Here is a 27,500-nt window from a genome sequence, read left to right as displayed (position 1 = left end):
GTGGCGTAGAGGTAATGGTATGGTCTGAGATACCGAATACAAGGTTATGTATATTCATGTACTAAGATTCTGTACTTGGTCATGATGACATTGATTGTATTATATATATATATATATATATATATATATATATATATATATATATATATATATATATGCATACATACATACATACACACACACACACATATATATTATATAAATATATGTGTGTATATATGTGTATATATGTATACATATATATATATATATATATATGTTATATAGTATATATAGTATATATATGTATATATATATAATATAATATATATATATATATATATATATATATATATATATATATATATATATATATATATATATATATATATATTCCAAGGTTACACAAAAGACAAAAAAATAGCAAAGAATGCTTTACATAGTAGGTATGATTTTGGGAGATTTAATTAAAAATTGCCCAAATTTTCGTCTCATCGGCAAGTAGCCAAAAAGTGCATAAACAAACGCATCTGCCATTCCAGTGTCCCCAAGATCCTTGCAATCGACACTACAGGCACCAATTACAAATGATACTACGAAAACAGAAAAAATGGCGCCGAAGTGTCTTCGGCGCAATCGAGTTTTCTGTATAGCCGCTACAGCGTATATCAAGGCCACCGAAAATAGATGTATCATTCGGTAGTCTCGGTATAATGGTATATGAGCCGCGGCCTATGAAGCTTTAACCACGGCCTGATGGTGGCCTATCCTATATCGTTGCCAGAAGCACGTCTATGGCTAACTTTATTCTATCTTTCGGTGGACTTAGTATGATGTTGTATGAGCCGCGGCCCATGGAACTTTAACCACGGCCCGGTGGTGGGATATCCTATATCGTTGCCAGAAGCACGACTATGGCTAACTCTAACCTTAAATAAAATAAAAAAAAAAACTACTAAGGCTAGGGGGCTGCAATGTTGTATGTTTGATGATTGGAGGGTGGATGATCAACATACCAATTTTCAGCCGTCTAGCCTCAGTAGTCTAGTTTTTAAGATCTGAGGGCGGACAGAAAAAGTGCGGACAGAAAAAAAAGCAGACAGAATAAAGTACGGAAGACAGACAAAGCCAGCCCATTAGTTTTCTTTTACAGAAAACTAAAAAGAGCGGTAAGTTGAACACTGGAGTAACGTTCCTTTCTTGAAAAACGTTAATGACATTTGTAACAAACTGTAGAAGATTGATGCAGGTGGCAAGGCGTTGTACTGAGGCCCGAAAATAAAGTTATTTAAGTTACAAAAGGCACCACTGATTACAGAAATGATGGCCATTGCGATATCTGGAGCACAGCCTCACACTATCATTTCCGTAAACACAATCACAATACCAGATGCTGAATTCCAATCCAGTGCATCACAATAACTGCAGTTATCGACCTCAGAGAGTAACACCGCTAGTACAATACAATGCCTTTCGCACCTACATAACCTCTCGCAGTTAATTGCCAGAGATTTAACTCCCGGTAAGCGAACCTTCTCAGGCGATTCTCGGTGAAACCACAGTAGCATGTGCAAGCAATTTCCGGCTCGGCGGGAGGCTGCTATTTCACGTAGAAAGAGCAATTTCGACCTAGCATTAGGAAGAAGCTCCAGGTATGGCGGCTAAGCAGTTTTAATGAACAACTTTCCTGTTAAGGTCGCCGTGCGGTGGTTGGTTTCGCCAGCTAATTGATTGCTGCGAAATCACAAGACAAGAAAATTACTTTTCCAGCCGCGCTCAGACTTGAGCTGGCGGTGCCACTGACGAGAACACGATAATGTCGGTCACAGGGTAATAAGCAAGGCGGAGATTACTTCGTATCATGTCGTATAATGGAGGCGGTGATAATTGCTATCTTGCGCAGAGGAGCGATCGGTCTCTCACAGCCGCACCGTGATGCGTCCCAAGGATCCCCTTAAGTGGCAATATTCAATTACGGTTTTTATTTTTGCAATGCCAGATACGACGCTGCTTGGAAACGATCCTTCAAAGTTCATACTATCTTTACCTGCTGTGTCCAGCGACACATTAAAATATCTTTCTCATTCGAAGCTCGAGGGGTTCCAATTTCTGGAGGCTTAAGAACCTCAGTTCATAATGGGTTGTTTGACAGCTTCTAAAAGACAAATAGGAACACTTCTTGATAACAGATATGTTGCACTTTAGAAAGAATGAACCTTAATGCCTCATCTTACATTCACTCTGTAATTTTCAACGTTCACTCATTGCTTTTTTCTAGCTACTACCCAACATTGCGGCTCTTTCGCTAGTTCCGATTTCCTGACCCCTGCAACCTCCACCTTTCAAGAAGCAGGTCTACCACTTCTCCTTCCTCTTCATTATTCTTTCGTGCAAAGGTGAAATAAGACATCTGTATGACTGCAAACGTTATTTTCCTTATACAATACAGCTTATATACTCTGGAGTTTGACAGCCGCTGTTTCACTGACTAGATATCGGTCAAGCACCCACACACAATATAATATATGCATATATATGTATATGTATATATATATATATATATATATATATATATATATATATATATATATATATATATATATATATGTATATATAGTGTGCATGTGTGTGTGGGTGCTTGTTGGTATCCTAAAATGAAGTATATTGTCAAACTTGAGAGTATATATATATATATATACATATATATATATATATATATATATATATATATATATATATATATATATATTTTTTTTTTTTATTTATATATAGTGTGTGTGTGTGTACAACGAATAACTTTTATCAAAATCAAATGATATACATTTGTATTATAGAAATAAAAACCAGTAGAGTCAAAGATATTACAGCCGAGTTAAATTTATATACAACATGAAATCTCCTTCGTTCAAAGCACAAGTATCGATAAACATAATCCCGGGCGCTAAGGGGACAAAACATACAATCCTAAGTTACGCAGTCATCAGTTTATGAGATACGTATTTTCTGAACACTGTCCTATGAGGAAGAATGCCTGCCAGGGGTGGGGGGTGGAGGGGCTGGGTTTATGGGGACTTGCAAACAATTTAGACCCCACTCCCCCAACCCCCTCCAGTCCTTCTCAGCTGATGTCTTTACCGTGTGACGTCAATTTATGATCGCATAAACCAACTCGCCAACAACAGTGGATCATAAAATGAGAACTGACTTGACGAAAGCAGCAAGGTGGGCCACCCCTCTACACCTCCGTCCCAAGGCATTCCTGAAATCACTGCACGTGGCAAATATGCAGAGGTATCTATTGATTAACCGGTGGGTATCAAGTTAATAAAGAGAACTTGCATGCCATAAGAATCCAAAAATGGACATTGCTTATTTAAACATTCTTCGATGGATTGTCACTATTCAGTCTAGGCTGAGCAACAAAAAGAAGTAGAGCAAATTAAACGATCTCGCAACAGGAAACGATTTCCGACTTGCAGATGAACCTCACTGGTCATTCCAGGTTGATTAACCAATGGGAGGCATCCGTATTCGAAGTCTCACTCATAAAAATGATTTTATTTTCAACTGGAATCTCATTGGTCTGTTCAGACGGATTAACCAATGGGAGCGCGGTGTTTTCTCGAAGTTGCTTGGGAGTTCCCTGTAACAAAGGTCTCATCTTACCGGTTTAAAGACTCCCCGGAGGTAGAGCATCGCAATAAATATTACCCGAGAAGCTTTCAGACTCGAAAAATATTTCGTATTGGCTCTCTGCTTTAATGGTCGCTGTAACTCCAAGTAGGACGGTTAATGAATCTTCTCTCTCTCTCTCTCTCTCTCTCTCTCTCTCTCTCTCTCTCTGTAGACATTTATTATTTATGTGGTAGCATGTGTGTGTGTGTGTTACATAGATATAAACATATCATTGAACTCCGTGTTAACTCTTCTCACTCTCACGTATATACTTAACTATACATATGCATCTTAACTATACATATACATACGTGTGTGTATGCGTGTTTCTCGCTAACTGTGAACTTTACATCTTTACATTTTCAATTATATACTCCTAAACAATTCGTTTATGTTTAATTCACTATACCTTGGGAATAACTCGCACCTAAATGGAATAATACATACATAAATACATTTCAGTTTATATATATATATATATATATATATATATATATATATATATATATATATGTGTGTGTGTGTGTGTGTGTGTGTGTGTTTGTGTGTGTGTATATTTACTTGAGAAAGGTAACTACACGTAGTTAGGGAAGTGGTAATAGGTTCCTTAAAGTGGAGAAGTTACAGTACCACTGAAACCTCTCTGTCTCAGCAGCACCGATATGAATAATACCATGAAGAAGATTACTCCCGTCTTGCAGTAAAAGGAATAGTAGATCTCTACTATTAACTAGGAGCATCTTGACATCCCATGAGAGCGTGCATGCTACTCGAAAAAAAGAAAAGAAGTATACCACCCCTATTTGTAAACCATTCCTCATAATTAAGACCGCATATAAACTTCTCCGTGACTATAGGCAAAATGTACAAATTTTTTTTTTTATAGTACCCTTATCTATTGCTAAGCTTCATGCAGATGTAAAAAGACATGCAAAATTTTACAGAGCGTAAACCTTACTATTCTTAATAGCATCTGCAACCTGGATATGACCAACAAATTCCAGTCTTACCAATTTAAACCTTTTAGCGAGTAAAGGCATTCTTATTTTTTAATGTACAAAACCCACCAACTCCATCCTTTGCATAAGGATGCAAAATCATTCCGTATACCAATTGAAGCAATTCTATGGAAAGTTCCCGGTAAACTTCCACAGACCCGAATGCCAACACGTGGCAGATAAAACAAACATGTGAAAATAAAATCCGGCAACAAAACAGCTCTAAGTCTTAGAAAATCTTTGGTAATGAGAGGAATATTGAGGTGTACATGGTTCCTGAAGGGTACATGAACGACCATCCTCCTGATGATGGTAAGAACTAAATTATGTTATTGTGCACCTGGTTCAGTCCTCGCAAATACCGAAGTACAACGAAGCTAATGGTCTGACGAGTTTCATAAACATTAGTCTAATAACTAGCTTCTCCCTAAATATCATGGAGTCTTGTCTCGCCGGTCTTTGACAGTAGTGGGTTTCAGATCTGTCCATCTTCCATTGAGGAATGAAGGGGAAGTGAGGGTAGGGGGTGGGTGGTGGGGATGGAGACCACCAATCACCCTCCAGCGGAAAACAATCCAGATATACGTACCTGAGTAATGGCCTTCTTAGTGGTCCACGTGTGAGGACTTCTTGAATCTTGATTCTCAGCCGGCGGTTCTCTGTTCTGACGAGTTCCTAGCCAAGGCCTTCGAGACACCTGCGAGAAGTATTCAGTGTTAGTGGAGATTTTGTTCTCCTTTAGATAATGTTCACGTAGGGTGGAAGTATGGTTTTCCATAAGTGCTCCGATACGATTTCATGGTGTTTTGTGATGCAGAGCGTACTTCAAATTGTATGGAAAGCAGGAGATTAGGGGCACCTTGCGCAGTGCATTAATACACACATAGACACATATATATAGTTATTATATATGTGGTTTCTAATAGTTATTAATGATTTTCAACTTCTTCGAATTTGCATGCTTAAGAATTCGAGAAGTTAAGAGGGCATTGTGGCTATTAGAATTACATATGTGTCTGGTTAAAGTGACCAGTAGATTCTACATATATATTATTTGAATATATATATATTATATATTAATATATATATATATATATATATATATATATATATATATATATATATATATATATATATATATATATATATATATATATATATATATATATATATATAAACATATACATATACCTGTATATAATAATAATAATAATAATAATACACAAAACGAAATGTTTGGCCACAGTTTCTAAAGCACTGAAATGAATTGAACTTATAAATGACAAATGAATTACAATAGAACTTAATAAAAGACACTCCATAACCTTTTCTAACCAGGGGACGAGTCCGTCTGTTGCATGTTCGTTGACATTTTGCCTTCGTAAATAATGCAAAGGGGAAATGATATCCTGTAAACAGCTTCGTCGTCAGCGTAAAGGAAATGTCCATTGTGCTCACCTTAATTACCATTATAATACTAAATTCATTGAAATCCCCGGAGGAAACTCTTTTTAATCCTCATACAGTGACTGCGTTCACCCGCATGATATCAGAGCTCGATCCCACGTGGGAGAATCGATAGGGCCTATTTTTTCGGGAAATTTATTGCGCGTCTTGCGACCTAAGGAAAGCTAATTGTGCTTCGTCTGACATAAGTAATATATTATAAACACGGCGGGCAATTGACTATGGTGGGTCGCAGTCAGGTTACAGAAGGGCACCGAGCTAGCGATCTTTTCCCTAAAGGACTTACTGAGAGATATCTCTAAGGGGAAAAGGCGCACCGAAAAATTTATACACTAACAGAATATCAAGAACGCCCGCAGTGGAAACAGCAATGACTTCAACCGCACGAACAATCCATCGCAAATTCGGCTAACACGGTTCGATACAGGTATCAATACAGGTATCAATAAATCTATTTCGCCCCCTCCTTCCCGCTCCCCCAGCTTCGAAGAGATCTCCGATTACAGACCTAAGAACTGAACGCGAAAACTCCCCCACCTCGCAAATGAGGAATGGGCAAATGCAACGAGGGTGGAAATTGTGCAGGAAATGAGGGGTTGCAGAGCGGATGGAGCACAAAACCCAGAAGAACCCGCCATGGGAAGAGAGAGAATATCGGAAGCCATTATGATCAGAAGTGGATAAGTATAGAGGATAACCGTGCGTCAAATAAGCAGAAGAACCCGAAAACATTACGGCAGGCAACCACCATTATTGATTCAAATTGTTGATATAGGATGTCAAGGTGGTTTGGGGACGGGAAGCAAACGTCACTGTTGCTTGCGAAAGATTGAGGCAATGAGTGATTTCTGGGTGAAGTAGGATGGGTGATATGCGATTATCATCATTACCAGGTTGTTAATGGGAAGTGAGCGGACTTTTGAGAGCTCCCTTTATAGACTTAAATATGTTTTGACGAAACTTATTGTGTGGATTTCACGCATCATTATCATTAATAATGGTAGTAGTAGTAGTAGTAGTAGTAGTAGTAGTAGTAGTAACTTTTCTTGTAAGTCTTTTGACTTGGACCCTAAAAATGAAATGAATTAAGTAAATTACTGTCATAAAAAAGCTTAACCAAACGAATAACCACATTCCTAGGCTCTTACGGGACCGGCCAGGAAGAAAAATGAAAGAAATAGGACAACTAGGCGGCCAAATTCCAAAGGGTATGCTACAAAGAACCTTGAGTTACGTCCACAGTGCCCCGTGCCCGGCATGCTGTAGGTCAAGGTCTAGACCTTGCTGTAGGTTGTATCCTAAGAACTGTGAAGTGCAAATTATTTTACAGCTTTTGATATGTATAGAGGCGTCGTCGAGAGAGCAAATTATAAACGCAATGATGGTGTCACACGGCAATTCATGAATATAACGGTGTCTCACGAGTATGATATAGAACGTAAACGAACTTTTTAAACGTAAAGGCTACGTCATAAATGTTATGGCTGTGTCACACGAACTTTTTAAACGCAAAAGCTACGTCATAATTGTTATGGCCGTGTCACACGAACTTTTTAAACGCAAAGGCTACGTCATAAGTGTTATGGCTGTGTCACACGAGCTTTTTAAACGCAAACGCCATGTCATAAATATTATGGTCGTGTCACACGAGCTTTTTAAACGCAAAGGCCATGTCATAAATATTATGGTCGTGTCACACGAGCACGTCATGAATGAAAATGCCGTTTCACACAAGCACACCAAAACCACAAAGTCGTCGTCGCAGGAGCAATTTTATGGCATCTTTTTACTACTAAGCAACCAATAAATTTCCTACACTGATGGGAACTGAAGCTCGCCAGCCAGTAAAACAGTTAAGATTCCTCCCAGTGGAATGGAATATAGAGTTTAGGCCGCAGGCCAAGCACTGGGACCTATGCGGTCATTCAGCGCTGGAAAGGAAATTGAGAGTAGGTAGGTTTGAAAGTGTAACAGGAAGAAAACCTCGCAATTGGCCTATGAAATAATTGTTAGGAGAGGGTGGATAGCAAGATGGAAGAAAGATAATATGAATGGAGGTACAGTAAAAGGAATGAAAGGGGTTGCAGCTAGGGGCCGAAGGAATCCTGCAAAGAACCTTTAGTAGTGCCTACATTGCACCGCGTTGCGGTGCAATGACGGCGCTACGGGGGGTTCCTCCCAGTGAGGCACATTAAAAGTACTAAATGAATATTTTCCTAACCTTTTTTTTTAATGTGCATTAATATTATGTAACGATAAGCCCGAGGCCCTGAGGAAATTGCATATGCCACGATGAAGCATTGGCCATAAAGAGTACAGTACCTCTGCATAATATTTACTATGGTGCAGGTTAAAAGGCTATAGCTACTTCATAAATATATTAAATGGGTCTAATCTTTTCTTCCTCCTTTTATTCTTTTTTATTATTATTATTATTATTATTATTATTATTATTATTATTATTATTATTATTATTATTATTATTATCATCATCTAGCTGCCTAACTCCCTCCTGTACCTTATTAGTTCGACCTTGTTTAATACAGTCTTAACTTCTATCAAACTAAACACTACATAATAATTTTATAGAAGGTGTTTTTTTTAAAGGTATTTGTTTCCCTATGGTATCTGTTTCAAATCTTACTGTAAGGACACACAATTAATCAGAAAAAGATTGTAGCTAACATTAAAAGATTTTTCGCGATTGAAATCACGAATACAGAATATTACATACAGTAACTTTGCGTCTTGGCTCATACGTCATCTACATTAATCATGGAGGACCATTTCTCACTAACTGATTTATAGATGTTGAATAATTATAAAACACTTGAAAAGTAAGCAATATTTTGGACGAAACTTCATAACATAAATACATCAATATGCGATATGAATACTACAGTATAGCATTACATGCAAAAAGCTTTTCGGGACTTAGAATGGTGTCTTGACTGTTTGTAGAATCAATTATAAAACTTAAAAATAATTGAGTAACACTCGAAAACTGAAGTGAAAATTACAGTTTAAGAAGGTTCAAATTACTACAGTATAGCATTACATGCAAAAAGCTTTTCGAGACTCAGAATGGTGTACTGACTGTTTGATCTACGGATGTATTAAACCATGAGAATTGATTCATCAAAGAATATTAAAATAGAGTAAGATTAGCTGAAAAAAATTCACGTTATTCTTTGCAAGCCCAAACTAAGTGACACGACTTACCACCATTAAAAGCCAAGGAAGGTCTACAAGAACTTCGCAAGTCTGATTTGTTGCTAATATGCAATTGAAGTCTCTCCTTGTCGATGATCCGGTTGCAAAGACGTTCACGAGCAATAAATGCCTTTTTAGCTTTCCGTAAAAGAAAACTGTTGTGTCGGCTTTGTCTGTCCGTCCGCACTTTATTCTGCCCGCACTTTTTCTGTTCGCCCTCAGATCTTAAAAACTACGGAGGCTAGAGGGCTGGAAATTGGTATGTTGATCATCCATCCTCCAGTCATCAACCATACCAAATTGCAGCCTTGTAGCCTCATTAGTTTTTACTTTATATAAGGTTAAAGTTAGCCATAATCGTGCTTCTGGCAACGATATATTATAGGCCACCACCGGGCCGTGGTTAAAGTTTCATGGGCCGCAGCTCACACAGCATTAAACCGAGACCACCGAAAGATAGATCTGTTTTCGGTGGCCTTGATTATACGCTGTAGCGGCTGTACAGAAAACTCGATTGGGCCGAAGAAGCTTCGGCGCATTTTTTACTTGTTAATCTTCTTGAAGATTATCTATGCAACTGATGCGATGGATTGTTGCATGAAAACTAAGGGGTAGGAGAAGGTGTGAGGAGAAGAAGCATGCGAGACAGCATAGCTTGTGCTCATACCGTGAGCAGCGGTGCTCGATGAAGCCAAGTTGTAGAAGCAATGGTAGTAGCATTGCATCGGTATTATATATGAAAAGTGGATTTTAGGGCAAGCATAACGTTACTTTATAATCTCAGATCTTACGGCTCCCGGCTCTGCATTATTTTAACAAACAAATACTACCTGAACCCGACCTTGAGATGAAAGGAACATTAGTAAATTAATCATTGGAAGATTTTACTGCCTCAAGGATAAGGTTGTAATATCTCGATAGTTTACCGGTAATGAACTCCAATGGCCCCTAAATAAGTATACAGAATGAAGGTACCTTGGACCGATTTTCGCGAATGGAAGAAATGTCTCTCAGAGTTTGGTTGTGCTGACTCAGTCTTGTATTGCCGTATGACGGTACAATTACCCTAGCACATAAATAAACAAGTAAAAAATGCACCGAAATTGCTTCGGCGCAATCGAGGAGTTTTCTGTACCGCGTATAATCAAGGTCACCGGAAAACAGATCTGACTTTCGGTGATCCGGTATAGTTGCATGAGCCGCCGCCCATGAAACGGTTCGGTGAAAATTCATTGAGGCCAGAGGGCTGCACTTGCGGCGTTTGATGACTGGAGGGGTGCATGATCACCATACCACTTTGCAGCCCTCATCCTAAGTAGTTTTTAACAGATCTGAGGGCGGACAGAAAAAGTGCTGACGGACGGACAAAGCCGGCACAATAGTTTTCTTTTACAGAAAACTGAAATGGAATACAATCTAGCATGGAGTCATTCATACCTCATATAAAGTTTCTCGGACCTAAGCTGCAATCCTCTTCGCGAGTAGTGACATCAGTATACCTCAAGTGGTACACTGCAGGCATTACTAAAGGGTGTCTGCAGCGTCCCTTCGACCCCTAGCTGCTCCTACTTTTCAGTCTTATACTTTATCTCCATTCCCACTCCCTTTCCACAGATTTAATGTCCAGCACCTCTAACTGTTGCTTCTCAGAGCTTGAGGTGTTTACTCCATGTTCCACCCTCAGATCCTTATACTTTATATTCTCTCTTTTCTCGATCTCTTTATCTTGCTGTCCAGCTCCCTTTTTCACTATCTTTAGCGCTGAATGCCAAAAGCGTCTTGTAATTGGCTTAATAACTTAAATTTTATAAAATCATTCAACTAAGCTGCAACGAATATTACACAATAAGTAAACTAAAAAAAAAGTAGAGTAAAAGTTGAGATTAAATAGTTTAAGAAATTCATTTCTTCTTGCAAAGCCCCTACTTCTTCCATGCTGTTTCGTAACACCCATCCGGGTGCCTCTTCTCATATTCAATAACCCTTAGATTGCAGAGTTCAGTTGAAGTTCCTATTTCTTATCTGTTGATATCTGGAAATCTTTTTTTGCTTCGGTTTTCCCTGACTTCCACCACTCATGTATGGTACAGATATCATTGGAAATGAGATTTGAGGAATCCAACAGTCTACGAAAATATTTACAAAGCAATATTCACTTGTCTGTTCTTCAGAACAAACTGCCAGGGATTAAAGTCTTATTAACATTTTAGAATATAAAATCCAGACTTTACTTTTTTTATTTTCTAAAGATATGATATTTCAAAAAAGAAATGATATGTACGAAATATACAAATATCAATTTAAGTTCATGTGAGACATTCATCTGTGTGATAACTCAGCTTTACGCAATTTGCCATTAACTCCTTTATTAGTCTGTACACTAAAAGTAAATAAGTAGATTAGATAAATAATCAAACAAGCAAACCACCCAAGAGAGAGAGAGAGAGAGAGAGAGAGAGAGAGAGAGAGAGAGAGAGAGAGAGAGAGAGAGAGAGAGAGAGAGAGAGAGAATAAATTTAAGAGGACGTTCACAATACCACAAAGATTGAAAATAAGAATCGTGTACCCATTATTTTAGTGTGCAGTGAACGAAGCATAGCACACAAAAAATGGTAACGAAAATAGAGAGAGAGAGAGAAAAAAAGTCCATTATGACAAAAAAAAATCTCCCATTACGAACATTTGATATGCAGCAAACAGTAGCGGTAAATCACCCATAATTGCTTTTTATTGTTGAAAGGCTGACCTTCGCCGAAAGACGTATGACTTAATTCCATGACACGTGAGATATAAACGTTCCTTCCCATTATTCGTCTTTTATTCTTTATTCTCCTCCTCCTCCTCCTCCTGCGTTTCCTCTCCGGTGGCGCTCACGGACCCTGTGACGGCCCCGACGAGATTATCCCGCCCGAAACACCTCATGGGCCTGAGACATGCGACTCCCTCCGACGGGTCCGCCTTTCTTAGAAGAAGAAGAAGAAGAAGAAGAGGAGGAGGAGGAGGAGGGATGATGAAGTAGGAGAAATAGAAGAAGCGGGATGGTGAAGAAGGAGAAATAGAAGAAGAGAGATAATGAAGAAGCATAAATAGAAGTAGAGGGACGATGATGAAGAAGGAGAAATAGAGGAAGAGTGGTGATGATGAAGGAGTAGAAATAGACGGAGAGGGATGAAGAATGAGAAATAGAAGGAGAGAATGATGAAGGAGAAATAGGAGAGGGATGATAAAGGAAAAGTAGAAGGAGAGGGATGATGAAAAAGCATAAATAGAGGAAGAGGGATGATGATGAAGAAGGAGAAACAGAAGAAGAGTGATGATGAAGGAGCAGAAATAGAAGGAGAGGGATGATGAAGGAGAAATAGAAGGAGAGGGATGATGAAGAAGCATAAATATAAGAAGAGGGACAATGATGAAGAAGGAGGGATAGAAGAAGAGTGATGATAAAGGAGTAGAAATAGAAGAGGAGGGATAATTAAGAAGCATAAACAGAAGAAGAGTGATGATAAAGGAGTAGAAATAGAAGAAGAGGGATAATGAAGAAGCATAAGTAGAAGAAGAGGTATGATGAAGAAGGAGAAATAGAAGAAGAGTGATGATGAAGGAGCACAAACAGGAGAGGGATGATGAAGGAGAAATAGAAGGAGAGGGATGATGAAGAAGGAGAAATAGAAGAAGAGGGATGATGAAGGAGTATAAACGGAAGAGGGATGAAGAAGGAGAAATAGAAGAAGAGGGATGATGAAGAAGGAGAAATAGAAGAAGAGGGATGATGAAGGAGTATAAACGGAAGAGGGATGAAGAAGGAGAAATAGAAGAAGAGGGATGATGAAGGAGTATAAACGGAAGAGGGATGATGAAGGAGAAATAGAAGAAGAGTGATGATGAAGAAGGAGAAATAGAAGGAGAGGGATGATGAAGAAGCATAAATAGAAAAAGAGGGATGATGATGAAGGAGAAATAGAGGAAGAGTGATGATGAAGAAGAAACAGAAAAAGAGGGATGATAAAGAAGGAGAAATAGAACAAGAAAGACAAAGAAGACCAGGAAGAAGGAAAAGAGGGAAGACAGAGAACAAGGAGAAAGAGGACGGGAAGGAATGCATGGAAGGCTAATAAAAAAAAATAAAGGGGAAGAAAACAGATAATGAGAAATAATAAGCAGAAGGAAAAGAAAGAAGATAAGTAAGAAAAGTGAGGAGAAAAGTAGGAGGTACAGAAGAAGAGAGAAGGCATGGAAAATAGTATGAGGAGGAGGAGGAGGAGGAGGGAGGAAAAAGGAGGTACGGAAAGATAAGTAGAAGAAAAACGAACGCAAGGAAAAAAGAACAAGATAAAATAAAAGGAAGGCAAAAAGGGGAATGGGAAGGAAGGAAGGAAGGAAGTTAAGGAAGAAGGATGAGGAACAAGAAGAAGAAAAAGACGGATGAGTAACAAGAACTAAAAAGAAATAAGAGAATTAAAAGAACAGCAAGGAAGAAAAAAAGAAGCAAATGAGCGAGAAAAGAAAAATGCAAAAGAACGAAAAAAAGAACGAGGCAAAGGAACAAGGACTTCACACACTCCTACTCTCAATTTAACTTTTATAGATATATATTAAACGAATCATTATTCACATTTATCAAGGTTCCGAATATGACAAAATTCAATTAAAAAGATATTAAACAACAGAAAGCAAATCATTTCTATATTTATGAGATAAAACGGACAGGCAATCCATCATAATTTAGGTAGGAAAAATGGCAAAATTGTATTGAACAGTAAATGCAATATTCACAAAGCAACTCATAATAGTAAGATGGACAAATCACTTCTCCCTATTTAGGTTTTAGTTATAAAGATAAATTGTTTAAACAGCAACTACGCTATAGATAGGTAACATATCTTGCATTCATGAAGATAAAATGGACAGACTCGCCCCTCCCACCCCCAAATTATGCTTAACAGAAATTTTATTACACAGCATTAAGCAGAAGGTCATTCAAGATGGTAAAATGGATAGATCACATTTCCCAGAATTACAATAAACAGAAACTGCATGACAGATATTTAATCATTACCACATCCAAAAGGGCAAAACAGAAAAGATCAACTCTCCCAAATTACACTAAACAGAAATGGAACAATACCCAACTAATTCACTCATAAGAGTGAATCGGCCACATCACCTTCCCGAATTCAAGAAATGGAACACAGGAGAAACCTCGACACGTTTCCAAATCCCACAGCCTTGCTAAAACTGCAGCGGGCAGAAATGGTTGGCCCTTCCCATATTCATAAGGGTTAAATGAACAGATTACCTCCCCCACTGTTCACCCAAATCGAATCTTGCAGCCATTCCCAAATTCCAGAGCCTTCCAGGTGTCAGCAGCTGCTGGAAGGCCGAAGGAGGGACCATCGGGTCGCATTACGGTAATGGCTGATCTGTTGGTCGACTATTATTGCTGTCCATAAGATAGTTTCACCTAACCACTAATTTTACGAATGACCGACCCCGTCCCCGATCGTGGGTTGGCGACTTGATGGGGGAAAGGGAGGTGGGAGTGATGGGGAAAGTGGGGGAGGAATGGGAAGGAGGAGGAGGGGGAGGAGAAGGGGTTAGAGTAGGAGTTGTACAGGAAAGGAAGATACATAAGAGGAGACGAATGAGGAGGAGGAGGAGGAGGGGGATTATAGTAGGAGTGGGGTTATACGACAGGAGAGAATGAGGAGGGAAATGATGATGATGATGATGATGAGGATGAGGGCGAGGAGGAGGCGGAGGAGAAAATGGAAGTGAGGAGAAGGTCGAGGAGGGGTTAAAATGGGGTAGGGGTAGTGGATGAAGCGGAAATCATGAAGCGAATCATCTTGTGAGACAATAGGCGAAAAGAGACATCTTGATAATAAATATGGAGAGAGAGAGAGAGAGAGAGAGAGAGAGAGAGAGAGAGAGAGAGAGAGAGAGAGAGAGGAGGACCGTAAAGTATGAGAGGAGAAAATTTGGGAATAAAATTCAGAGAAATGTGGTAATACTGATGTCTAACCTGAAGAAATCGTAATAGTTTTCCTAATAAGAGAAAAGAGACACATAAAAGATAACAAGAGGAATTAAAGCATGCAGCTATACTGTCTAATATCTACAAGAAGAAAACGAAGGAGATTTCCCATAAAGAGAAAAATGAATAACAGAAAGCGAAGAAAAAGAGAGATTTCCCATAAAGAGAAAGATGAATAATAGAAAGCGAAAAATAACAGTTTTATATATGTTACAAATAAAAGAATTAAATTGTATACCAAAGTTTAATTTACATTTCTAACTACCATTTTTTCTTAATATTAAAAATTGCCTTACTCAGTCTGCGAGGATTAACATGGCTGTGTAAACAGCCATATGTTAATAATAATATTAACATAAAAATTATGTTAATATTGTTTGATTATAGAAATTTAAAAATTCCACAGTGATAGATGTTTATTAACTCCTGTTGATCATCAGGATCTATAACACTCTCTACAAGTGCTTCCTTGCCTTAAGGCGATGAGGAAATTTGTAAAAATGTATAGAAGTAAAAAATATAAAGGATATCACAACTTCAGAAGTTTTACACATAATTATTTTATGTGTTTTTTAAGATAAATATGATTATGAACATGATGATGTTGATAGCAGTAATAATAATAATAGTGATGATATCAGTATCAATTATGACAGCATTACATAGCAAGAGAGAGAGAGAGAGAGAGAGAGAGAGAGAGAGAGAGAGAGAGAGAGAGAGAGAGAGAGAGAGAGGCAAGTGGGGGGGGGAGAGAGGGGAGAGAGATTGTCACGACATGAGATTCCTGCAGGTGAATAATCTTAGGTACAAGTACATGTTTACGACTACGAAAACAAATTTAGCATACATAAATATATGAGGAAAACACACACATACAAAGATACATACGCGCACGTGCACACACACAAATATATATAATTATATATATAATACATATATATGTATTTATATATATAAAATATATACATAAATACACATATATAATTATATATATATATATATATATATATATATATATATATATATATATATATATATATATATATATATATATATATATACGAAATTTTTAACACAGTGAATTTTATACAATCATGGAGCTACAAATGTTGTGATATCCAATTCACGCTACTTCGGGAGTATTCCCGATGGAGAATTATCACTGAAGGGAATTCTATAAGTGATAAATGGATCAGTACTGCCGGGTCTCGATCCTCGAAACAACATTATATATATATATATATATATATATATATATATATATATATATATATATATATATATATATATATATATATATATATATATATATATATTATATAATAATTTTTAGGTTAAAGTCCACTGTGCATTCTGCTTTTTTTTTATTGCCCTCTGGCTAAGAAACATAAGGGCATTGGTTCGTCCAACTGGGCCATGAACTTAAAAATAAAAAGCTTTAGGCGTCCGTTGTACAATAAGTTAGTTTCTAAGATGATTCACCTGCAACGTAAAAAAAAAATCAAGGTGTTCGGTGCTTTTTTTTATTAGTTGTTTATCAATCTTACCATGACGTTACTTTATTCCTGCTTTGGCTGGAGGCAGATGGTATCCTTGAAGAATCTATTCTTCCTATTTAAAAAAAAAAAAAACCAACAATAATTCAGCGAAATAAAACTACTTTTATATGCCATTGTACTATCACATCACGTTCGCATAGGACAGTCTAGGTCAAGGGTTATATCATGTTAGGTCAGGTCATACCACAGTCAGTTGACACAGGAAAATTCGACAGCAAATTGTCGCAAATTCTAGAAAAACGTAGCGAAGTACTTTTATCATTTATCACACTAAAAACAAAAATAAAAAAAAAACTCTTCTGGCAATCGTGATATTTTACCTTACAGCAACTAATTGCGAAGCAGCCATTACTCACCATTAATCCCTGCCCCGTTCACGTTTTAGGGCCTCTCTTTAAGGGTATGAGGTACATTTAAGGGCGATTTTAAGGAAAAGTCGTGCGGCGCCTCCAAGTTATGGCTCATTACGGCAAGGCGGGAAAAATAAAGCCAAGGAAAAGATAAAGGAATTGGCTGGCCCTTACCGTAAAAATGTTCACCCGCCCTACAACGGCCCCCCCGACCCCCCCGCACCTCCTCTCTCTTTCTTGCAGTTTTTTTTTTCTTTTCGGATGTGCAAAGTGCTTGTTTTATTTCCACTTTTATTATAGTCGTGGTTATGCAACAATTACCTCCTCTTTGACAAAGGCTTTGCTGAATAAACGAAGACACGGGTTAGCGATGCAAACGCTTGTAAACAGCTTGTTTTCTGTGCTTAAGACTAATTGAAAACAAGCAACCGAGTTTTCCGTACAGCGTATAATCAAGGCCTCTGTATGATGCTGTATGAGCTGCCGCCCATGAAACTTTAACCACGGCCAGGTGGTGACCTGTCCTTTTTCGTTGCCAGACGCACGATTATGCATAAATTTAACCTTAAATAAAATAAAAACTACCGAGGCTAGAGGGCTGCAATTTGGTATGTTTGATGTTTGCAGTGTGGATGATCAGCATACCAATTTGCAACCCTCTAGCATCAGTAGTTTTCAAGACCTGAGGGCGGCCAGAAAAAGTGCGGACGGACAGACAAAGCCGGCACGATAGTTTTCTTTTACAGAAGACTAAAAACAGCATGGGTTGCTGATGCAAATGTTCTTCAACAGATTGTTTTTATCTATTGCTGACACGTATCCAAATAAAAGAATTCACAACTCAGCTAACTATGCTAATGTTTAAAAACGATCTATCTTTCTGTGGCGGCACAAAAAACTGAGAAAATTCTTCACTTGTAATGGGCAATGATTCATTTTAAAATTCAACATATCCATTAATGTCTAGGTGAGCTGGTTGTGGATATGTTGAACTTTAAGACGAAGCAGTGCCAATTGTAATGGCAGAATTTTTCCACCTTTTTTGTGCCGGCACAGAAAGATAGATATATACTAGATATATAGAAATATACTTTCGGTATATTTTCCTGAAGGCTTCAAGCGTCCACAGAATTTCCTTCTTAACTGATTGCCATACTTGTTTATCAGACACTATAGCATTATGATTGCTTTAAGTCCTTGTCAACACACAATGATGAAGAAAGAGGATCTGTATAGGTATATATACAGATGCTTTTTCTTCATCATTGTTTACTGACAAGGATTTAAGCAATCATAATGTTATAGTGCTTAATAAATATATACTCTTATGTCCTTAGGGTAAATATGGGTGGTGTCCTGTCTGGATGTTAGTTAACAAAAAAGTAGTTGGGGCTTTATATATATATATATATATATATATATATATATATATATATATATATATATATATATATATATATATATATATATATATATATATATATATATATATATATATATAATTTAAATGTTGTATATATATATATATATATATATATATATATATATATATATATATATATATATATATATATATATATATATACATATACATACATACATACATACACACACATTATAAAGCCCCAAACTACTTCTGGTGTCAACTTACGACGTCCAGACGATACACCACCCATATTTACCGTAAGAACATAATGATCGTGCGAGACGAGCTAATAAGGGGACCTGGGGAGGAAACAGCGCCTGACAAATTTCTGCGGCGGAATCAGGACATTTTGACCGGGAATAAGTACGGAAATGGTCGACGGGAATATTTTCATGAGTAAATGGATGGATTCACGTGTTCATGTGTGTGTGTGTGTGTGTATGTGCACCACGTTTGTTTGTGCGGGTGTATGTGCGTCGTTGCTTACTTGTGCACATTTGCGATCAGGGTTCAAGGTTTTAATTATTTATACACGTTTGCTTTGTGCTTGCATGCGCTCATGAGTATTTCTTTCGGTACATACCTACGTATGTTTGTGTGTGTGAGCATGTTTGTTTGAGCGCATGTGTGTGCGTGTGTTTGTGGGCTTATCTGGTGCGCGTGTGTGTTTGTATGGGTGTAAGTGACTCGCGTTTGTGAGCGCGAGTAATGAAAAGTTTTGCCAAGTGCTACAGTTTTCGGTAAGATCATCACCACTCTTCAATAATCGCGAAAGCTCTTCGAAGCTCTTTGGGTAAGCTCACCCAACTCGCTGAAAAAGCTTAACCAAGCTCCCTGGAAAAGCTCTTGAAGAACCTGAGAAAGTTCTTTGAAACTCTTTGAGTAAGCTTTCCACCTAACTCTGCTGAAAAGCTTTAACCAAGCTCCCTGGAAAAGCTCTTGAAGAACCTGAGAAAGTTCTTTGAAACTCTTTGAGTAAGCTCACCCAACTCGCTGAAAAAGCTTAACCAAGCTCCCTGGAAAAGCTCTTGAAGAACCTGAGAAAGTTCTTTGAAACTCTTTGAGTAAGCTCACCCAACTCGCTGAAAAATCTCAACCAAGCTGACTGACAAGGTTCTCCTAAGCCCCATAAGAAGGCTCTCCCGAGCCCGCAGCAAATGAATCTCCTAAACCCTAAGAGCTTCCAAAGCTTTCTATGGTGGGTATCTAAAGTCACCTGAGAAGGCTCTACGAAGCACCCTGAGGAAGTTCCCTTTATAAAATCACTGAGAAGGTTCTCAAAATCTATCAGCAAAGGCTCTCCCTAACCCCCTGGGAAAGGTCTCCTAAGCCACCTGAAAAGGGTCTCTGAAAATGGTCTCCCAAAATCCCAGAGAAAGTTCTCAGAAATTCCCTGAAAGCTCCCCAAACCCCCTGGGAAGGCTCTCCAAAGGACCCTGAAAAAGCCCTCCGAAGCCGCCCGAGAAAGATTCCTGAAGACCCCAGAAAAAGATTCCGAGAGCCCTATGAAATGTTTCCCCTAAGCTCCAGGTTATTTTTTATTCATATATTTGTACTACATTAAAAGTTCGTATTTGTGGGTTTTATTCCCTCGGCTAGCGAGGTTATAAGGTTTCGACAGTTTGACTGTACTAGGCATAATTACGCAAAAAATTTAGTAGAATTTTATGAAAATGTTACCAAAGGTGGGCCTCGTGACTGCCAACAAGTGGTTATATTTTGGGAGACATCCGAGAAAAGGAACCTTTAGCAGGGGCTGAAGGTGGAGTGTACTTCGGTGAAAGGTCAAATTTAGCGGATGTTTGCTGTCTCTGAACTCTTTTGTTTCTCAATTGAATATCTACGTTATTGTGAAGTATTTTTGCATCATTACCATTACTACTCTTGTTTCTCTTGCACTTAGCCTTAACCACTCAATGTTCCGTTTGTTAGAAACCCTGAATGTGACGGGTTATCATTATTTTATTGTTACTATCTGGCCAGCTAATGTTAGAGACACCTGGTTTATTCCAGAAAATTTACGATGCATGTAATATCGCAAGAGTAGGTTAACCTCTGATATGGTTGCTGAGAGAGAGAGAGAGAGAGAGAAAGAGAGAGAGAGAGGACGAATTCTAGAAGCAATTTTACTGGAAGGTCATAAGAAATAAATAGAAAAATCGATAACTTCAAAGAGAACAGCCCAAATTATCATCGGCTTCAGAGAGAGAGAGAGAGAGAGAGAGAGAGAGAGAGAGAGAGAGAGAGAGAGAGAGAGAGAGAGAGAGAGAGAGAGAGAGAGAGAGGACGAATTCTAGAAACATTTTTTCTGGAACGTCATAAGAAATAAATAGAAAGATCGATAACTCAAAAAAGAACAGACCAAATTATCATCGGCTTCAGAGAGAGAGAGAGAGAGAGAAAGAGAGAGAGAGAAAGAGAGGACGAATTCTAGAAGCAATTTTACTGGAAGGTCATAAGAAATAAATAGAAAGATTGATAACTTCAAAGAGAACAGGCCAAATTATCATCGGCTTCAGAGAGAGAGAGAGAGAGAGAGAGAGAGAGAGAGAGAGAGAGAGAGAGAGAGAGAGAGACGAATCCAGAAACATTTTTTCTGGAAAGGTCATAAGAAATAAGTAAAGATGATAACTTCTGTAGAGAACAGACCAAATTATTATCGGTATTTCAGAGAGAGAGAGAGAGAGAGAGAGAGAGAGAGAGAGAGAGAGAGAGAGAGAGAGAGAGAGAGAGAGAGAACGAATACTAGAAACATTTTTTCCGGAAGGTATTAAGAAATCAATAGAAAGATCGATAACTTCAGAGAGAACAGACCAAATTATTATCGGCTAAAGAGAGAGAGAGAGAGAGAGAGAGAGAGAGAGAGAGAGAGAGAGAGAGAGAGAGAGAGAGAGAGAGAGAAAAGGAGGAGGTAGGGGAGACAGAAACAGAGAGAGAGAGAGCATATGAATTTTCTCTGGACTCAAGGCTATCAAAGATAACGTATCATTTGGCATAAGATGCTTATCCGGAGGTGATAATTATTCCCGTAGCAATTTCCCCAGCCTTTTGAATTACTGGCCAAGGCGTGCCGTGAGTCTGCTCTTTTGTGCTTCATTGGTTAAGGGAATCTTGCCCCGTCATCCTGATGGAAAACATGAAGAAGAAGAAGAAGAAGAAGAAGAAGAAGAAGAAGAAGAAGAAGAAGAAGAAGAAGAAGAGGAAGAAGACGAGAAAAAACGAGTTTTGGGGGACTTTTCAGTCTTACCTAAATTTGAAAACAATGTTTACATTTTTCGTGGAATCTTGTGGATGTTTATTGTTCTGTTATTTATTATGCAAAAGGTTTCGATATCCTGATGGAAACCACGAAGAAGAAGAAGAAGAAGAAGAAGAAGAAGAAGAAGAAGAAGAAGAAGAAGAAGAAGAAGACGAGGAATAACGAGTTTTGGGGGACTGTTCAGTCTTTCCTAAATTAGAAAACAATGTTTACATTTTCGTGGAAACGTTTGGATGTTTCTTTTTCTATTATTTATTAAGTAAAAAATGTTCGAACATCTAATCTCATTTTCTTGAGGATAATTGATTATCTGTTGTTCAGTTATTATTTGGAAGTTTTCAAATATTTATTATTTCAGGAATTCTTATATGGAGGTTGTCGCTCGGTACAAAATGAGAGAATGCTTACAATTTTTTGGTAGAGTTCTATTGTCTTACTGTTTATGCTCTGAAAAATTTTTGGCCTGTCGAAATTAGCAAAAAATTCTTGAATTTTTCTTGAGATTACAATGAATTTTATTATTATTACTAATTTTCAACTTTTCGGTCCACCATAATTTGAAACCAATGCTCAATTCATTCTTTCATGTTAATAAAGATCTATTGCTCTTATAAATTGTTTAGTAGTTTTATGAATATCTAATGTGTTCTTTCGTATTTTCGGAAGCTTTTTGTCCCATCAAAACGAGAAAAGAATGTTTAAAATTTTCGAAAGGTTGTATGAATTTTATTGTTATACTTTTTCGTTTCCTCTTCGGCTCTGATCTCTTACGTGCTATCGTTAAAGAGGGCAGTAAGAAAACTGGTAAAACTTTAAAAAAAAATAAAAAAATAAACCAATATCTAACCTTATTTACCAGGAGTCACCCGAAAAATTGTTATTCGTTAAATAAGACGTGTGAGAATAATGGTAGATTCTATAAAAACAATTAAAAAATGCACCAAAGTTCATTGGCGCAATCGAGTTCTTTCTGTATAGCGGGGAATAAAGTCCACCGAAAATGGATCTATCTTTCGGTGGTCCTGGTGTAATGCTGATGATTGCGGCCTCATGAAACTTAACTACGGCCAGGTGGTGGCCTGTCCTATATCGTCAGGAGCACGATTATGGCAAACTTTAATTCAATAAAATAAAATTATTTAGGCTAGAGGGGCTGCAATTTGTATGTTTGATGATTGAGGGTGATGATCAACATACCAATTTCCAGTCTAGCCTCAGCAGTTTTTAAGATCTGAGGGCGGACAGAAAAAGTGCTGACGGACAGACAAAGCCGGCAAAATAGTTTTCTTTTACAGAAAACTAAAAACGACAAAACTGATTGGTTATATTAAGCAAGGACTCGCACCCTTGTTTTCCTGGGTTCATATGGATTTCATTTAATTTTCCTCATCTTTACTTGATTTTACATCTGTATTTTCGTAACTGGAGATGAACAAGCATGTCTATTCGTTCGCCTTGCTGCTAGCTTTTAAATCTCGTACTGCTGTTGATTTTTTCGACTCTTGGTTTTTTAAGACTGCATTTTCTTCGTTTTAGTTTTCTGAAAAGAAAACCAACGTGCCGGCTTTGTCTGTCCTTCAGCACTTTTCTTCTCCTCGCACTTTAAAAACTACTGAGGCTAGAGGGCTGCAAATTGGTATGTTGATCATCCACCCTCCAATCATCAAACATACCAAATTGCAGCCCTCTAGCCTCAGTATTTTCATTTTATGTAAGGTTAAATTTAGCCATAGTCGTGCTTCTGGCAACGATATAGGATAGGCCACCACCGAGCCGTGGTTAAAGTTTCACGGGCCGCGGCTCATACAGCATTAAACCGAGACCAAAGAAAGACAGATCGATTGCGCCGAAGAAACTTCTACGTATTTTCTTCTTTTTTTCATTGAGAAATTCAACTGAGATCGAAAGGAAAGAACAGGGAATCTAGCTTCATTTATTGCCTGACCAAGGAGGTTATATATTTTATCAAGTTTGTTTGCTTGGTTGCCTTTTTGTCTTTTGCTAACATCATCTTACAAAATGTTACGGACGGATTTTCCCGAGATTTTTACCAAAGGGAGGCCTAGTAGCTAGCAAATAGATCATGAGAGAGATGGGAACTCGACTTTTGGGTAGCAAGGACCTTTTGCTCAGACGTTCTGGGCACAAGCAACCAAAACCCTACGCACCCTCCCCGTAGTACACTTGGCATAGGAGTTAAATCTTTACTCTTCTCGGGGAACCGGCTTGGTGTTCTGTATTTTCCTTGACCCTAGTAATATTTTACTCGGATCACGAAAGCTAACCGTTTCTGGCCAATAAAAATGTCCTCACAGAAGTTTGGAGGTGTTCCGTCTCTGAGATCATTCTTATCAAAATAGTTGAACCATACCACTGAGCCGACTATCAGCTCTCATAGGGCTGGCCCGAAGGATCTGAATGAAATACTGTACCAGGTTTAGCTCAGGGGCCAAGCGCTGGGACCAAATGGGTCATTCGGTGTGGTGATGAATAAATGAAAATGAAACTAAAAACTGAGCAAAGGCTTTTACACTGAAGCACACGCACACAATAAATACAGTTACTCATGTTTCAATACACACATACACTTAAAAAAAATAAATAAAAAATTAAAACTCAGAATAAGTAACATTTAAAATTTTGTTTTTATTAAATTCATTAAACATCCTATAGGTTTTCGTATTTTCATTATTTATTTTTATATCTTATTAATTAAATTACAGTCCTTTATGAATATTAAAAATTGGAATGACGGAAAATATAGAAGGTTCTGACATAATTTCCATCTCTGAGACTTACTATTACGACTATCTTAGAGATGTTTGTGCTGTAATGCTACTATTGCCTTGATTACTATTACCTTGGCTATTGTTTTTACTATTGAGAAAGACAGACGAACAATTGCGTTCCACTCGACAGTAGAAGAAAAAACCTATTAAGTGAAATTCGTTTAAAACCCCCATTAAGTGAAATTCGTTTCTGCTTTCTTTCTGTAACAGAAAACAGAAACAAATGTCACTTAATTGGTGCTTTTCTCATATTGTTATTATCCCAGATATTTTGAGTCTTAATCTTATTATTATTAGATATTTTTGCAGTGAGGATTCACTTTATTATCATTGTTTTAGGGATATTTTAGCATCTTATTATTATTATTATTTACGAGCTAAATGGTGTGTGCCACGCTGCGCTGGAACCCGGCGCTGCCCGTCAGGCCTCCCCTACCCTTCCAATCCCCTACCTACCCCGTCCCCACCTAGGGCGGATAAACAGGTTTGCAAGAGGAGAGTGAATGTGTCATGTCTCCCCCTACCTTCCCGGTCCCCTATTTACTCCTGCCTCAACCCGGGCGGACAAACAGCTTTGCAGGAGAGGGTGGATGCGGGCTGCGCCCCTACCCTCCCGATCCTTTGCCTATCCCGCCCCCACCCGTGGCGGACAAACAAGATAGATCCACACGGGTTTTATTATCGTTTATTATTGCTACATGAAATCCGCTCCGACTTCATACGCGAATTCTCCGTTCTTTAAACCTGTTTTTTTTTTCTTTCCTTGACGAGGTACCTGTCGTGCTATTCGGTAATGACGCATCGTTGCCGGTTTATTGCAAATCATTGGTTACATTCGTTTGCCAAATATGCGTACCCTTACCATTTATTTCCTACTCGTAGCCCGAAAAGCAATAACAACATAAAAAATAAAAGATACATATATACATACACACACACACTATATATATATATACATATATATATTAACAATAATGTAAATACGTACATCTGAATTTAACGTTTAGAATACAATCACAATAATAATGCTGATGATAACAGTAATTGCAAAACAACATTAACATGAGCTGGAAAAAATCAATGTTATTGTTTTTATGAATTCAATAATAATAATAATAATAATAACAATAATAATAATAATAATAATAATAATAAATCGATAGAAAATCAATTTAACGTTGCCATTATCATTAATGGACTTTTATTAAATAATTTAATGTTACTTATATATAATGATATAAGGTATATATATATATATATATATATATATATATATATATATATATATATATATATATATATATATATATGTATATATATATTATATATATGTATGTATATATATATTATATATATGTATATATATATTTATACATTACATATATGTATATACATATATCTGTATATATAATATATATATATATATATATATATATATATATATATATATATATATATATATATATAAAACTGTATGAAAACTAACGCTGTTAATAGTTTTCTGCAGCTAAAAGGAAGATACTAAAGTAATTCTTATTCTGAAGAAAATGAAGAATCAGAAAACGTGCAAAACTCAAGCTATGAAGCAGTAGCGACTGTAAGCGCCAGAAAATTCAAAGAATCATGTAACGAGAGTCACAATTTTTCAGCATAGTTACTTGGACAACATGAAAACTTTATTCTGCTCTTTCATCTTATGGAAACGACTGGTTTTCAGTACGCCTGATGGACAAATCATGTAAAGAAAGCGATTGGAGAATGGTACTTTGATAATTTGTAATATAAGGTGACCGTGAAGAAGTGAAAACTAACTTAAGTCTTTGAAAATTGAGGCTCTCACGAAAGTTAAAAGCAAATTTGGCAAATTTGTTCCTTGAGAATTTTGGAACATGGAGTGAAAATTTTGTGCAAGGCAATTTTGACGTAGGAAAAAAATCTAGTTTTAAAGCTATTAAATCAAAACTTTTTAAAACGAAGATTGTATAGAAACGCAGAGCTTTGAGAATTTTGTAATGTAAGGTCAGTATTTCATACAAGGACTATTTAACGAAATTATTACAAAAAGCAGACAATAAGAATGGCATAGAGTAACCTGGTGCTTTGGAATTGTTTTCAACACATGGTACAATTTTTTAATCGATAGGATTTTCCCGATGCAAAAATCATTTCTAAAAGAATGCTAATAACGGGTTTTACGTAGCTTGATACAGAATTCACTGTAAGAAAAGCCACTAATTTAATAACTTAATGCCACTGGAATTTTTCAACACAAGGTGCAACTTTTATATAAACTGACTTTGAAAGTTCAGATTATATTATTTATAAAAAAAACTTACTTTCATGTATTGTGGTAACTTGATCACTTGAGAGTTATGTAACGTAAGGGGAAATTTTTCGTGAAAAGTAACGTTGTTTCTTAGTTTCTTGATCCAAGAATTCCCGACTTAATTCTCAGCAGGTATCTCTTGTAAATTTTCGGACCTTCGCCCCTGTCCCCTGTGACCTGATGCTGGGTATAAATTATTAAAGATTTAAGGCTTACTCAGTATAAAGACATTCGACAATGAATAATATCGATTTACTTTTAGATTGCAACAACTATAATGCAGTTACTCTGCAATGCTCCAATCCCAACTCTCTCTCTCTCTCTCTCTCTCTCTCTCTCTCTCTCTCTCTCAGCAGACCAATGTACATTTTCGTCAGCCGTAACGCGCCCCTTGGGAAACCCACCCACTTGCGAAACTCATGGGG

At 37.4% G+C, this 27,500-nt stretch overlaps 1 long non-coding RNA gene across 1 annotated transcript in view; it reads right to left on the bottom strand.

The window, feature by feature from the left end:
* Positions 1 to 27,500, bottom strand: part of LOC136847199 (uncharacterized) — a 107,281-nt gene that overhangs the window by 62,360 nt on the left and 17,421 nt on the right. Inside the window, exon 3 of the long non-coding RNA XR_010855657.1 lies at positions 5,242 to 5,349. This is a non-coding gene — a long non-coding RNA (uncharacterized lncRNA). The remainder of the gene's footprint in view (positions 1 to 5,241; positions 5,350 to 27,500) is intronic.

This window comes from Macrobrachium rosenbergii, chromosome 16 (assembly GCF_040412425.1).
Source record: "Macrobrachium rosenbergii isolate ZJJX-2024 chromosome 16, ASM4041242v1, whole genome shotgun sequence".
Taxonomy (NCBI): Eukaryota; Metazoa; Arthropoda; class Malacostraca; order Decapoda; family Palaemonidae; genus Macrobrachium; species Macrobrachium rosenbergii.
The sequence above is the reverse complement of the archived record's forward strand: the minus strand, read 5'-3'. Positions and strand labels throughout refer to the sequence as shown.